Here is a 13,756-nt window from a genome sequence, read left to right as displayed (position 1 = left end):
AGTGCTGATTGGTGCATTTACAGTCTTTTAGACAAAAGTTCTCCAAGTATCCACTAGATTAGCTAGACACAGAGCACTGATTGGTGCATTTACAAACCTTGAGCTAGACACAGGATGCTGATTGGTACATTTACAATCCTCCAGCTAAACATAAAAGTTCTCCAAGTCCCCACCCAACTCAGGAGTCCAGCTGTCTTCCCCTACTGGATTGCGCCCTGGGGCCCTGGATGGAGCTGCCGGCCAGTCCCACACGGCAGGCCCCCACTCCTCAGCCCTTGGGCGCTTGATAGGACTCGGAGCTGCGGAGCAGGGGGCAGTGCCTGTTGGGGAGGCTCAGCCTGCGGGGAGGCCCACGGAGGAGGGGGGTTTGTGGGCATGGTGAGCTGCTGCAGGTCCCAGGGGGCCGCGACAGAGGCCCCCTGAGAATTCCAGCGTGGTGCACCAGCGGTCAGCAGTGGTGGGGGACCTCAAGCACCCTCCGCAGCTGCTGGGCCCTTCACTGTGAGGGCCCCAGTGAGGGACCGCCAAGCCAGCATTCACCCTGACCTCGCGCTGGCCTGGGAGCGCATCCCGGATTCCCGCCCGCGCCTCTCTCTCCACACCTCCCAGCAAGCACAGGGAGCCGGCTCTGGCCTCCACCAGCCTAGAGTGGGGCTCCCACAGTGCAGCGGTGGCTGAAGGGCTCCTCAAGCACAGCCAGAGTGGACACCTAGACTGAGGAGGCACCAAGACCGAGCAAGGGCTGCTAGCATGTTGTCACCTCTCAATTACAATAGTGAGCAGAAGGAATTTGATCTTTGCTTTCAGGAAGCTTACAAACAATGGTAGTATCTTACTTTAAAGGATTATAACCTTGTTAGAAGTCTAACAGGCAACAAAAAGTGGAAATATTTTATTATTTTATTTTATTTTACTTTTTGAGACGGAGTATGGCTCTTGTCGCCCAGGCTGGTGTGCAGTGGCGCGATCTTGGCTCACTGCAAGCTCTGCCTCCCAGGTTCAAGCCATTCTCCCGTCTCTGCCTCAGGAGTAGCTGGGACTAAAGGCGCCTGCCACCATGTCCCACTAATTTTGTTTTCGTATTTTTAGTAGAGAAGGGGTTTCACCATGGTAGCCAGGATGGTCTCATCCCCTGACCTCGTGATCTGCCCGCCCTGGCCTCCCAAAGTGCTGGGATTACAGGCGTGAGCCACCACGCGCACGGCCACATTTTATAATTTTAATGTGCACTCATGTCAACTTACAGCTTGTCAAAGATAAACGAAGCCGAACACTAAGTAGTAAGAACAGATTTTAATCAGTAATAACTATTGTAGTAGGGAAATGAGTCCAGCATGAACTGAACTCAACTTTGGCTTGCATAGAGGTAAATGCATATTTTAAAAGGAAAATTAAGGAGTAGAAAGTGGGGCAAGTAGGGGCTTAGCAGAGTTAGGAAAGTGAAAAATGACACAGAATCAATCAGTGTAAATGCCATTAGACAAGCAATATCTACTAGTGGCAATAATCAACGACAGGATTCATCGTTTCACAAAGAATGGAACACAGAGGCCCCAGTCTGCATCCTCAAGTGTTGGCTGGAACAAACAGTAAAAATTTTTTGGCAGCCTTGAGTTTTCGTAGCAGACAGTTTAAGGGTCATATTAGGGAGGTGGTCTTGAGCTGTTAGAAACTGTGTTAGTGTTTATTCAAGCCTTTGTAGGCCAAAGTTGAGGCTTAGTTGAGAAGAGTGCTCAAAAAAGTCTGGCTGGATTTTGGTCAAGGAGAGAATCTTTGTCAAACTTTGCATGTAAAAGTGGTCACGTTTCTCAGTTTTCAGCTAAACAAAAGTAGATAAATTAGTACCTCTCTGAGTCCCAGTTTTCTCATCTGTACGGAAAGGCTAGTAGTATCTACCTAAGGGATTATTCTGAGGAAAACGTCATCATGTATTTGAAAATTTAGGATTATTTATTGATGGAAAAATACGTGGATGTTCTATGTATTTCCCTGCCTTTCGGCTCTGCCAATGGTAGTCTGTAGGTCATTTTTTCTTTTAAGCATAACCAAAGGCAGAAACAAATACTCAAGAAAACATTTGCCCTAAGGTCTAAATAAAAAGAATTGAAATGAATGTAAGGTTGCAAAGTAAGTTTTTCTATCTCAAAAGCTACATAACAATGAGCCTGGGAGAAGGGGAAGACAAGATGAATGTCTCTGAGTGATCTGACTCCTTCATGAGAGAGAGGTGAAAATAATCTTTTGTCAGAAGGATAAGGGAAAAGCATGGAAGGAAAGCAGGGCTCCTGAGCTATCCTCCAATATGAGATGCTTCCTCCATTTCCTGCAGGCAACACTACCATGCACGGGTCTCAGATGCCTGTGAATTCCCTTTAACTGAGGGTGGTGGAATGAAATGTTTTGTTTTGTTTTGAAAAATGAAGACATGAAAAGAACCCTCATCTCCTAACCAAGATGGAATTTAGAATTTCTATATAAACTGAGGCAGTAAGGCCGTACAACAAATGTTATAACTAAATTACTGAATACATAGTAAAATATAATTAATATGTTAATATTGTTTCAGACTAGTGTGTTTCTCTGCTTCACTCCTAACTCAGTCAATGCTCTGTGTACTTGTTTACCCCAACCCTTCACAAGTCAAGTATGACCAGGAGCACAGTTCGCAAATATGCTGCTTGTTCTTCCCTGTTGAGGACATCTGCCATATTTGCTCTCCACTGTGTCATCAATGTTCTCACATGAATGGGCCACAGCATGGGTGAGCCATTTGGTGCTTCCCTTCTCAGTGATCATGGAGGTACGTGGAACATTCAATTTAGCAGTAGCCATCCCTGCCTCTTACAGAGACTGCTAACATGAACAGATGGACCATTCTGCAACCCAGGTGGCCCGCCCTATACAGTTATAGCTTAAAAGAATTCTTCTTGGAAATGGTTATGCCTTGCTTTCTGTAAAACTTTGTTTCAGGTAGGAAACGGCTTCAATCTAAAAGACAGAACCTTCCAACAGCACTGGTAACTAGTCACATTGATTTCTCTTTTTTCTGAGGACAGAACCACCATCTGTTTTATGTCACAAATATCATATGAGAGAAAGAATATACAAAAGGAAAAAATGTATATCTATATACACACACACAAACACACAGTGTATGTATAGTTTAAATACCCAGAGGTTTCAGTCTTCATCAAAATACAGTTATTTGCCATTCTCTTTGATTCGGCCTCTGTTTTACAAAATGTCTTTTGAAATTTCTGCTCATTTGAAAAGTTTTATTCTTATGAGATCTAAGCTTAAATATCTTGTGTTTCTTCCTTAAAGAGAGACAAGGGTGGGGAAGAAAGCTATAGAGTTCAATCAGGAAATATTTCGTAGACAAAAATATTTCCAAAAAAAATCAGACTTTGGACTCCTCAGCATGGGTTGGTCCGAATAAAGCACAAAGCTTTTGTTGGCTTCTATTTGCCAACTCACATAAGGACTTTGTAATGACATTCTTTCAAACCCATCTGGTGATTTAACCAGGACTGTTGAAAAGCTTCAGTTAAAATCCTGAAGAAGAGATATAAACTGTGCTGTCATAGGACACTGTCAGCTAGTTCATTTTTTTTTTTTCTGCACACTTTTGGGCAGAACTTATATAATAAAACTTGGTAGAAATCAGTTCTTTAAAAAGTAGCTTTATAATTGCTTAAACTGGATAATCTCACTTCCTGTCTTTTGCTTCCAGGTCTTATTCCAGCCCTAAAACAGACTTGTAGAGATTAGATTAGTCCTTTCAGAGGTAAAATTAAATGTCGGGCAGGGCTGGAATTGTATATACAAATAATGTTACGGGATTCTGTAATTGAGCTTCCTCTGAGTTTCATCAGGAAACAGAAGAAAGAACATAATAGTCCAATAAAGCAAATGATAAAGAATGAGCTACAATGCTTTTCTCCCCAAATTTCCAGGTTGGAGAACCAATAGTGCTAGTATAGTTTTTAATCTGGCCCTGTTCCACACCAGCTTTGGGACTTCGGAAATATCAGTTATTCTTCATAGTCTTTATTGTTAAATTATGTGATTCATAAAGTTCATAAATATGAGGAAAGAATTTAAGTAATGCAATACTTAGAGGGAAAAATTCAGTTGAGCCTGAAATCTGAAGATCTTAGCTCTTCAAGTCATACGTTTAGGATTGACACCAATATAGAGAAGGATATCTCAGGTTAACAAATTTAAATGGATATTAAAATTTTAATTTTTACTTAAAGAATTTTTTTTAGTACAAAACTTTCATTATCCAATACTCTCCATACTTTTAGATAATTTTTACTTTAAGAGTAACTATTGGATGTCTATAATTTATTTCTTTTCAACTAGGCTGATAATTCTTTGAGATCAGAAGGCAAAGCACATTTATCTTTATATTCTCAGCAAGTAGTACAGTACAGCAGGGCCTCTGTATCTGTGGGTTCTGCATCTGTGGATTCACTCAAACATAGATTGAAAATATTTGGAAACAAAAGGATGACTGTGTCTGAATGGAACATATACAGGCTTATTTTCTTCTTTTTATTATTCCTTAAGCCATAGAACAATTACTGACGTAGCACTTTTATTGTATTAGGCATTATAAGTAATCTAGAGATAATTTAAAGTATACTGGAGGATGTGCATAGGCTATATGCAAATACTATACAACTTTATATCAGGGACTTGAGCATCTGCAAATTTTGTTATCTCCAGGGGGTCCTGAAACCAATCCTCCATGGCTACACGGAGACAATTGTATCTGGTAGGTAGTAAGGACACAATATTTATTTAATTCAACCATCCACAGATGCTTGTGGAAACAATTTGTTCACAAGACATACTGGGAATAAAAGCCAATGCAAGACAAAGGCCCTTCCTTAAAATAACTTACAGAATAAAACACAGCAAGATTTTATTAAAATGCCATGAAACAATTATCTGAACCTGTTTATGGTTTTAGTATTTTTATTATTCTTCTGACTCTGTCCTTATTTAGATCATCTTTTAATATTTAATAATGCTACATGTGCTGTTCGTGAGGTAGCCTTTTGTTGTTCCCTTTTTTCTATTATTTACTGTTATCTCTACTCTTTCATGCACCAGTTTCTTCATACCACTTCTTTTTTGCCATCTTGACTTGTCCCTGACTCGCCATACCTTATTAACTCCCTTCTTTATGCTTTTTCATTTATCCACTTATCTATTCTTCTCTCCTTATCTCTATTTCTCTCCACATCCGTCCTCACACCAAATACTGCATTTTGAAAACGATTTCTGAAATTATTTTTTTCTGTTAGAAAAGCTGCAATTAAACCAAATACTAGACGTTAAGGAAAATGCATTAATCATAGTAACCTCTTTGTTAGATTGAAGGCTTCAGGAATAGCTGTTCTACCTGAGTAATTTAGTGAGGTAATTGGAAGTCTCTGGGATTAAGATTTCAGATTGCCACTTCATTTTCCAATTCTCGATACCCTTTGTTCATCTCTGCTATTCTGCTGCTTCTGGCCACCTGCTCCAGTTTTATAAAACCTATATCTTCTACTCCTTTCAGGTGCACACATTTCTGATTTCTAAACAAGTAACTTTTTTTTCTTATTTTCATAATCATAACTTTTTCAGAGTTATGTCCTTGGAATGGACTGAATTGTGTCCATTCCACAAATTCATATATTGAAGCCTTAACCCACAATGTGACTTAGTGTTTGGAGACAGGGCCTTTAGGAAATAATTTTGATGAGATGAGGTCACCAGGGTGGGGTCCTAATCCACATAAAAAGAAGAAGGGACATCAGAACACTCTTTCTCTGCCATATGGGGACACAAGAAGGCGGCTGTCTGCAATCCAGAAGAAGACCCCTCACCAGAAACTGACCCTTGGACTTTCCAGACCAAGAAACTATGAGAAAATACATTTCTGTTGTTTAAGTTATCCAGTCAATGGTATTTTGCTATTGCAGCCTGAGCTGACCAGTGCAGTTATTTTTTCTGGATTTTCTGACTAACTACTTTGTAATTTTTATATCTTGGAATAATGTTGTTGTGGCACTTTCCCCTCATTTTAAAAATATTTGAAAATTAATCCTCATCTGGAGATTAGTTGCCCTTGAGTAAGTTTATTGCCCTTTCTCTGATGCAGAGGTTGGAGGCTATATTAATATGCAGAGTCACTTACAGTATGTCATCACTTGTGCTACTCAATTTAATTTCATCTGAAATGAAATTGGTGAATATCCTTCCAAACTCTTGTGAAACAATTTTAGTGGAGATGAATTAAGTTGAATAACACACACACAACAGACTTACTGAGATAGGACACAGAAAGGACAACAGTCTGGCCTTCCCACAGAGACACTAATTGACTTTCCAAGTAGATTCCTGTATTTCTCTTTTCCTAAGTTCCTCCTGACTATTTTAATGGATAATTTGTTGCAAATGATAATAGTAGTGAGTCTTAGTCTATTTGTGTTCCTATAGAAGAATATCACAGGCTGGGTAATTTGTAAAGAAAAAAGATTGATTTGGCTCAGGGTTCTGCAGATTGTACAAGAAGCATGGCACCAGCATCTAACTCTGTTAAGGGGTTCAGGCTGCTTCCACTTATGGCGGAAGGTGAAGGGAATCTGGCCTGTGTAGAGATCACATAAGAGAGAGAGGGAGGAGGTGCCAGGCTCGTTTTAACAACCAGCTGTTATGGGAACGAAAAGAATGAAAACTCCATCATTACCACGAGGACTGCATCAAGTCACTCATGAGAGATCCACCTCCATGACCCAAACGTTTCCCATTAGGCCTCACCTGCTACATTGGGGATCAAATTTCAACATAAAGTTTGCAACAAGTTAATATTCATTGGCGCTTATTATTTGACAAGCACTGTTGAATGCTTTAAAAGCAGTACAATATACAATTCATATAATAATTCGATGTGAGCCACATTGATGATATTATTACTAGTCCCATTTTATAAATGAGAAAGCTGAGGCATACAAAGGTTTCATAATTTTATCTAACTCACACAATTAACAAATGACAGAGCTGGAATTTGAACCTCATGAGTCTGACTCTAGAATCTATCATGTTAATCAATGTCTTAAATAGCGAACAATTTTCACTTAATGCCAGCTTACACAAAATATTTCAATCAGGTATAATGCTACTATAGACCCTTTCTCCCTGTTTCATGGTAAAATACAAAATATAACAAGGGGCTGTTTTGACATAAACAATAAATACATCTTCAGTTGATGCCGTTAAGGTTAGAAGTGTACAAGAAGAAACTAAAGCTGCAAAGTTAGGACTAGCTAAGCTGCCACAGATTTCTTTCAAAGGAACAAGCCAGTTTGTCCACAGTGCTAGTTTTTCTGGCATAATCATTGACTGCTAGATGCCAGCATTAAAGCAGGTTGAGGAGAATGGTGTTAGTTTTTACTGACATCATTCTTCTCCACTCTGTGAAGGGCAATCTCTTTTCCTCTGAAAGACAATGCAAAGCTTCCACTCATGTTTATGTCCTGTTTCCAATTTACTTTCCACATCTCTGTTGGTTGAAAAAGTAAACATAATCTTTGAAGTTTAATAAGTGTAATTTTGTTTCTTTCACTGTGAAGTGTTTCCTAATGAAAACAGAAAGAATATAAGTTTTGCATCTTTCAGAAAATGCAACTTTCCAAACTTGGAACAACTTTCTTACAAAGCCACATACTTCCTTCCAGATGACTTTCCCTTCTATTATTTCTTTATAGAAAAGAAAAAAAGTGTTTTCACATAAATTTCTGTTTGATTATAATTTGCTGATCACCTTGTATGTGCCAAATGCAGTGCTAAGTGGATGAGGCACTGGTTTTCGGTGAATCACAGCCAGTTTGAACTTTACTTTCGTTGCTTCCTAGTTGAGAGCTCCTGGATATGTTACTTAATCTCTCTCTGAACCTCTAATTTATCATTTCTAAAACGTTGACTGAGAGACCTTCTTTTAAGTTTGCTGCCAAATAAAACAAGATATGGGTAAAGATCTGGACACATAGCAGGAATTCAGTAAATGTCATTTATTTTTCTCCTCCCTCCCATGCCCTATGCTATTGGGATATTTTATAGTAAAAAATACAAAATTGTCTAATGTTAACATGTGAAAAATAAATGATGATTCTCATTTAGTCAGACCGGAAAGATATATATTCAAAACAAATGAGTTTTCTACAGAATTGCAATTAGGAAATATTCATTCTCTCTGCAAATTTGACCAAAAAAGTAGCCATTCCCATTATATACATAAAATGTAAAAATATACATGTTAGTATAAGAATTGCAAAATTGGCTTTTAAAAAGCTGAGCTAAAGCAATTTTTTTCACTGACTATATAAAGACACATTTCATCCAGAAGAGTTACATAAGGCAAGCACCATTTTTTGGTTGTATACCCAAAGCAATTTCTCTTCTTTTTCTTCTTAAGAAAATTTTTCTGTTTTCCCTGCTGCTGTAGCCTAGCTGTAATGTTTTAATAGTCCATTCAGTTCTTACAGGATTTCATCATATTCCAGTTGACACCAGCTGTTCTGAGGAGTCCCAGGGGCTCACTTTGATTCCCATTACATAACCTGAGTTTGGCAAGTCTAGTTTAACATTGTCCACATCAATCTAAGAATTAAAAGGAATCTGAGGGTGTCACATCAAAAATAGTTTCACTTAGGCAGGAGATGAAGATGAAATGGAGGCTAACTGGTTGTATGCTTTTCCAGAAGATGCAGTGAATCCCACAACAGAGCACTTGTGTCACATAAAATCCTCATCGAGCAAGTTATCTACCCAAGGGAAAAAGCGCTACAAGTTTCCATTAGGAAGATTCATTTGCTATTTGTTAAGTTGCTGGAATTTTCAGCCTTCTCAGTGAAACTTTTAGCTGGTTAAATACATGGCATACTGGAAAAAGCTGAAAAAAAGTAAGGGTCAAAATTTCTAGTTAAGTTTTTTAACCTCTCCTCTCATTCATAACATTATTTTGACTCAGTTTTCTCATCTGTAAACTGGCCAAACTAAAATCAGTCCTTCCTACTATAGCCCTGTGGGTATCAAAGGAGATAATAAATGAGATAAAGAATGTGAATGAATTAAAACAGTTGTAACATATTCTACAAATATGGGTTGTACAATGGTTTTCATATGATAACGTAAGTTTTGCATTCAGATAAATGTGGAGGACAAAAATATCTTTGCCTGAGGAATAACTGCGTGAGAAAAATAATATCATAAGGCATGTTAAAAGTGTGATGAATAGAAGAGTGTATGTCAACATATACATGGAAGAGATGAAGTTAATCAGTAATGTTAATACTGGACTTTGAGGTGTCTGAATGCTAGATAAGATAACAGGATTCTATCCTGTAGATGACGGGGTACCATGCTATGCTTTTGAGCAAAGAATAGGAAGACTAAAACTTGGTAATGAAACTGTGGAAGCTTAGAAGGTTGATGAGAAGGAGTAAGCCTGGTTCCAGAGTTCAGGTGGTAAATAATAGGGATAGATAAATGATGACTTATATTATGATTTCGGTAGTAAGGATGAAAAGAGATAGGTGAGATATATTCTAAAAAAACCATCCCGTGTTTTGGTCAACTTTGACCTAGGAGCCTATACGTCCTGTTCACCACTGTATTTCAATGCCTCAATCAATACCCAGCACATCTGTACTCAATGACTAATAATGAATGGTTGTCTAATAATGAATTAGAATGAAAGTGAGCACATGAAGAGAACAAAAGGAGATCCTGAGATGCTTATCTTGAGTGATCCAGAAAAGTACTGGTATAACTGATAATCTGTACAGTTAGTCAGTAATTTTGAAAGAGAAATTAGCTTTTGGAGAAGGACAGTTCAATATTATGTACATTACAGTTTGCATATCAGTAAGACATCAAGATAGAGCTGTTAAAGTGGTTGAAGGTGCCAAATAGAAGAAGCTTGAGAGAGAAGTTTGAGATTTGAGATGTAAAGGACACTTGGTGAGATGATAGATGGAGTCCACAAAAATCTTTTCCAGATGCTTAGAATTCACACACACGTACTCAACCGAAGGTTGGCAGAGACTTTTAAGTAACCTGAATAAAACTAGTTCCTGCTCCTGCCCCAGACCTACCTGGATCTTGTGAAAATGCCTCCAAAAGAAATGCAGTACTGACCTCAAACTTTCTTGAGGAGATGATTAAAGGGGATTACATTTGTCTACAGATAATAGAACTTCCTCAAAAACTTGTTTTCATTCATCTCTTTCCCAAGCCCCGCATAGCCCAATCATAGTTTCAGTTTCTTTCCCCTTTCTCATATACTCTTCTCCTGACAACATTTTCAGTTCTGAGGCCCTTTCTCTCCTTCTCCTTCCCTACTGCCACCTCCCAAACTCTATGACTCTTCTTTAGTTTTTCAGTATTACAAAGAATAGCACCAAGTTTGGTGCCACAAACAAAGGATCCTTTATCTTTATAGAAATGAAAGAGTGAGAGGGTCGTAAATATTTACAGTTCAATACTGTTTTTCTTGTCATGATTTAAAATTCTACAATGGCACTTTCATCCTGCTCTATGCTGTGGTAAAAACAAAAAGAAAGCAATGCGAAGACCATTCAAAGTTCAGAGCTTTGTCAAGAAAATGGCTTTGTTTTGAAGCCAAAGCATCATGCATGATGTTCTTTAGTAAAACACAGTAATATGACTGCTTTATCTTCAAGAACTCCTTCATAATCTCACCTCTAGTTTCTGAAATTCTGGAATTAACATCTAATGTTGTAATGGCTACAGTTAATGGTGTTCTTTGCTGCCTCGATTCAAACGCATACCCAACAGCTCCAATTCTTCATGATAGCTAATGATTATGACAAGTGAATAAATATCAATAAATCAATAAAATATAAGTAATACATAAACTATTAGGGATTTTTTGAGGGGCTAACTTTTCATTGTTTGGAGCTACCAGGGTCTGGTGCTAAGAAGTTTGTCACCCCAGAGTCAGTGCTTTGACCTTTGATTCAGGAGTTCTTCCCTCACTCCCTCCCTCCCTTCTTTTCTTCCTTCCTTCCTTCCTTCCTTCCTTCCTTCCTTCCTTCCTTCCTTCCACTTTCTTTCTCTTTCTCTCATTCATTCTTCCTTCAATGTTATCATTGTCATTTGTGGTCTGAAATTTCCTTTTAAAAATAATAGTAAGTGCATATAATAAAACGTATAGTATTATAAATCAATTATATTTAATACAGTTATAACAATATTTTAAAAGTTTGTCATATACTAACATATACACTTCTTTATTAGCATGTTAAATAAGATTTAGCAGTGGGTATGAAAATATAATTTTGAAGTAGTCAGTGTAATATTTTGAGATATCTACAATGATTGTAAAGTGATGGGAAACATTTGTGACTTTAATTGATGACAAAGACAAAGATACTCTTGTACTCCAATGTTATTAATATTATTTTTGCCAATATTTACGATTACAGGACATGCTATATATTGAATATAGGTTAGTAAAATGTGGATACATTTTTCTCCCATTTAAGTTGATGAATTAGATGCAAAGATTCATACAGACACCAGGATAAGAATCCTACTAAGTTTTATTTCTTGGCTACTTTCTCAAAGCTGGGGACTACAGCATTGACAACTATAGTATTATCAAGAATGATGGGATGCTTGTTGAGTGAGACCTTGATGGAATCTATCATAAGCTAGGACCTATGTCTGCTTATCATTTAAATTATTTCTATGATAACAAATGACAGATAGAGAGATCAATACTTTTACTTTGATCATACTGATTTTTAAAAGTTGGTTTGTGTAATCTGGAAAGGAGACACTAAGATGCTTAAGACTGGGACCATTTCTTTAGCAACTTTAGATTGACATATGTTTATTTCATCTTATCCAGCAAAACCGTAATCATTTTATTTTGAAATAAATTGTGAGGCACAAGAATTGCTGAGTACTTATTTCAGTATAAGAATATTCTGTATTTGAACTTCCTCTTTTGTGCTGAGTGATTTTGGTGCAACGTGGCAAACTGAGGCAACTGGATATTGTGAATTGCACATAAGTGGGCTTGAATCATGGCTTTCTGTATCCTTTGGAAAATTACTTTACACCTCTCAATGTATCATAGTTTTTAATTTCTGAACGAGAGACAATATTCACTTGCTAAGGTTGACAAATATCTAAAATTCTCCCTAGAGTTTGTAGCATAGTGCTTAGTACTCAAAAGGCACTGATGTATTATTATTGTTCAAGTTTATACAACTAGTTACCTAACAAACACTTACGAGTTCTCACTGTGTGTCAATCACTATGCCAAACATCAAATTACTTCATTGTCTCAACAAACTTATGAAATAAATCTATAATTATCATTCAATTACATATGAGTAGTTTGAGATTTCTAGATGTAAAATAATTTGCTTAAATTTAAGCTGCATACATTTAAGAGTCGTAGAAACTAGAAGCCCTCTTCCCCAAGGCGAGTCATAGAACCAGATTTCCTTTTCCCTAAAGCCAGTCATAAAATCTTAAAATATTATTCTTTTTCTCTGCCCTATTTGTATAAAAACTGTCTATAAAGAAAATATCTGACCTACTTTGTTTGACTGTAGGTCATACAACCCTCATTCCAGAGAGGGTGCTGCTCCACAGCCAGAAGGAAGGAATGCCACAAAGAGAGTCCAGGAAGAATCTAGACAGATAAGCCTTGCTGGGTTCTCCTATTCAGTCCATTAGTATTATATCATACCCTTTTTGTCCAATCATATTCTAAAAGGCTTTCCATACTTCATTGAACCTAAGCATGAAAATGGAGAGTGTCTCCTATACGTCTGGATCTTCATTCTGAAGGCTGCCATATATACATGTTACATAGTTTGTATGCCTTTTCTCCAATTAATCTGCCTTTCACAACTTTGTCAGTAAACCTTCAGAGGGCCAAACATAAGCTCTCTGTTGACCCCTACAGAACCCATGTTCTTAGATTCCAACTCCCATTCCCTACTCCCACACAGACACATGAAATTTCTTTTACCAGCTACATTTGTGGCAGGTCATTTGTGTTACAAGGTGACAGAATTTGAAATTCTTCTCTTAATGCACCATAGTTTAAGTCTTTTTAAGTTCCAGCACTATACTCCAAAAGTACTTATTTCAATATAAGAATATTCTGTATTTCAACTTCCTCTTTTGTGCTTATGTTAATGGCAATCTTTTTTTTTTTTTTTTTTTGTAATTTAGTTCTGAAGCTCATCCCACAAATGAATTCCGTAGAACAGGCTGTTCTTTTGGCTATTGACATTCCATTTTGGATTTCACAAAAGGCTTTAAACACAATCACTTTTACAAGTCTGTGTTGCAAAGCAAGTGACTGCCTAATGTTATTAAGCAGCCGAAGGGCAGGTAAATTGGCTCTGTTTTCTAAAAATGACTTTCATTTCTATCTAGAACATGATTGCACGTTGTAATATAGCACAACGAATAGTCAAACACTGAAAAGATAAGCTTCAAAACAGAATGTAAATTCTTAAACCACAAAGGCCATGGTTTTGTAAAAAATAAAAATAAAAAAATGCCTGTCCGAAGCATCTTTCTACCACAGCACTGAAAAGAACTTTGCATGTCTCTGAGGTGTTTTCCACTTTTTAAAGCTAGGTTAATTGCAGCGTTACTTTTATTTAACAATTTCCTTTGAGTAGATTTTTGAGCTTAAAAAAAA

This window comes from Macaca mulatta, chromosome 2 (genome assembly GCF_049350105.2).
Source record: "Macaca mulatta isolate MMU2019108-1 chromosome 2, T2T-MMU8v2.0, whole genome shotgun sequence".
NCBI lineage: Eukaryota > Metazoa > Chordata > Mammalia > Primates > Cercopithecidae > Macaca > Macaca mulatta.
Note: the sequence above shows the minus strand (reverse complement) of the source record.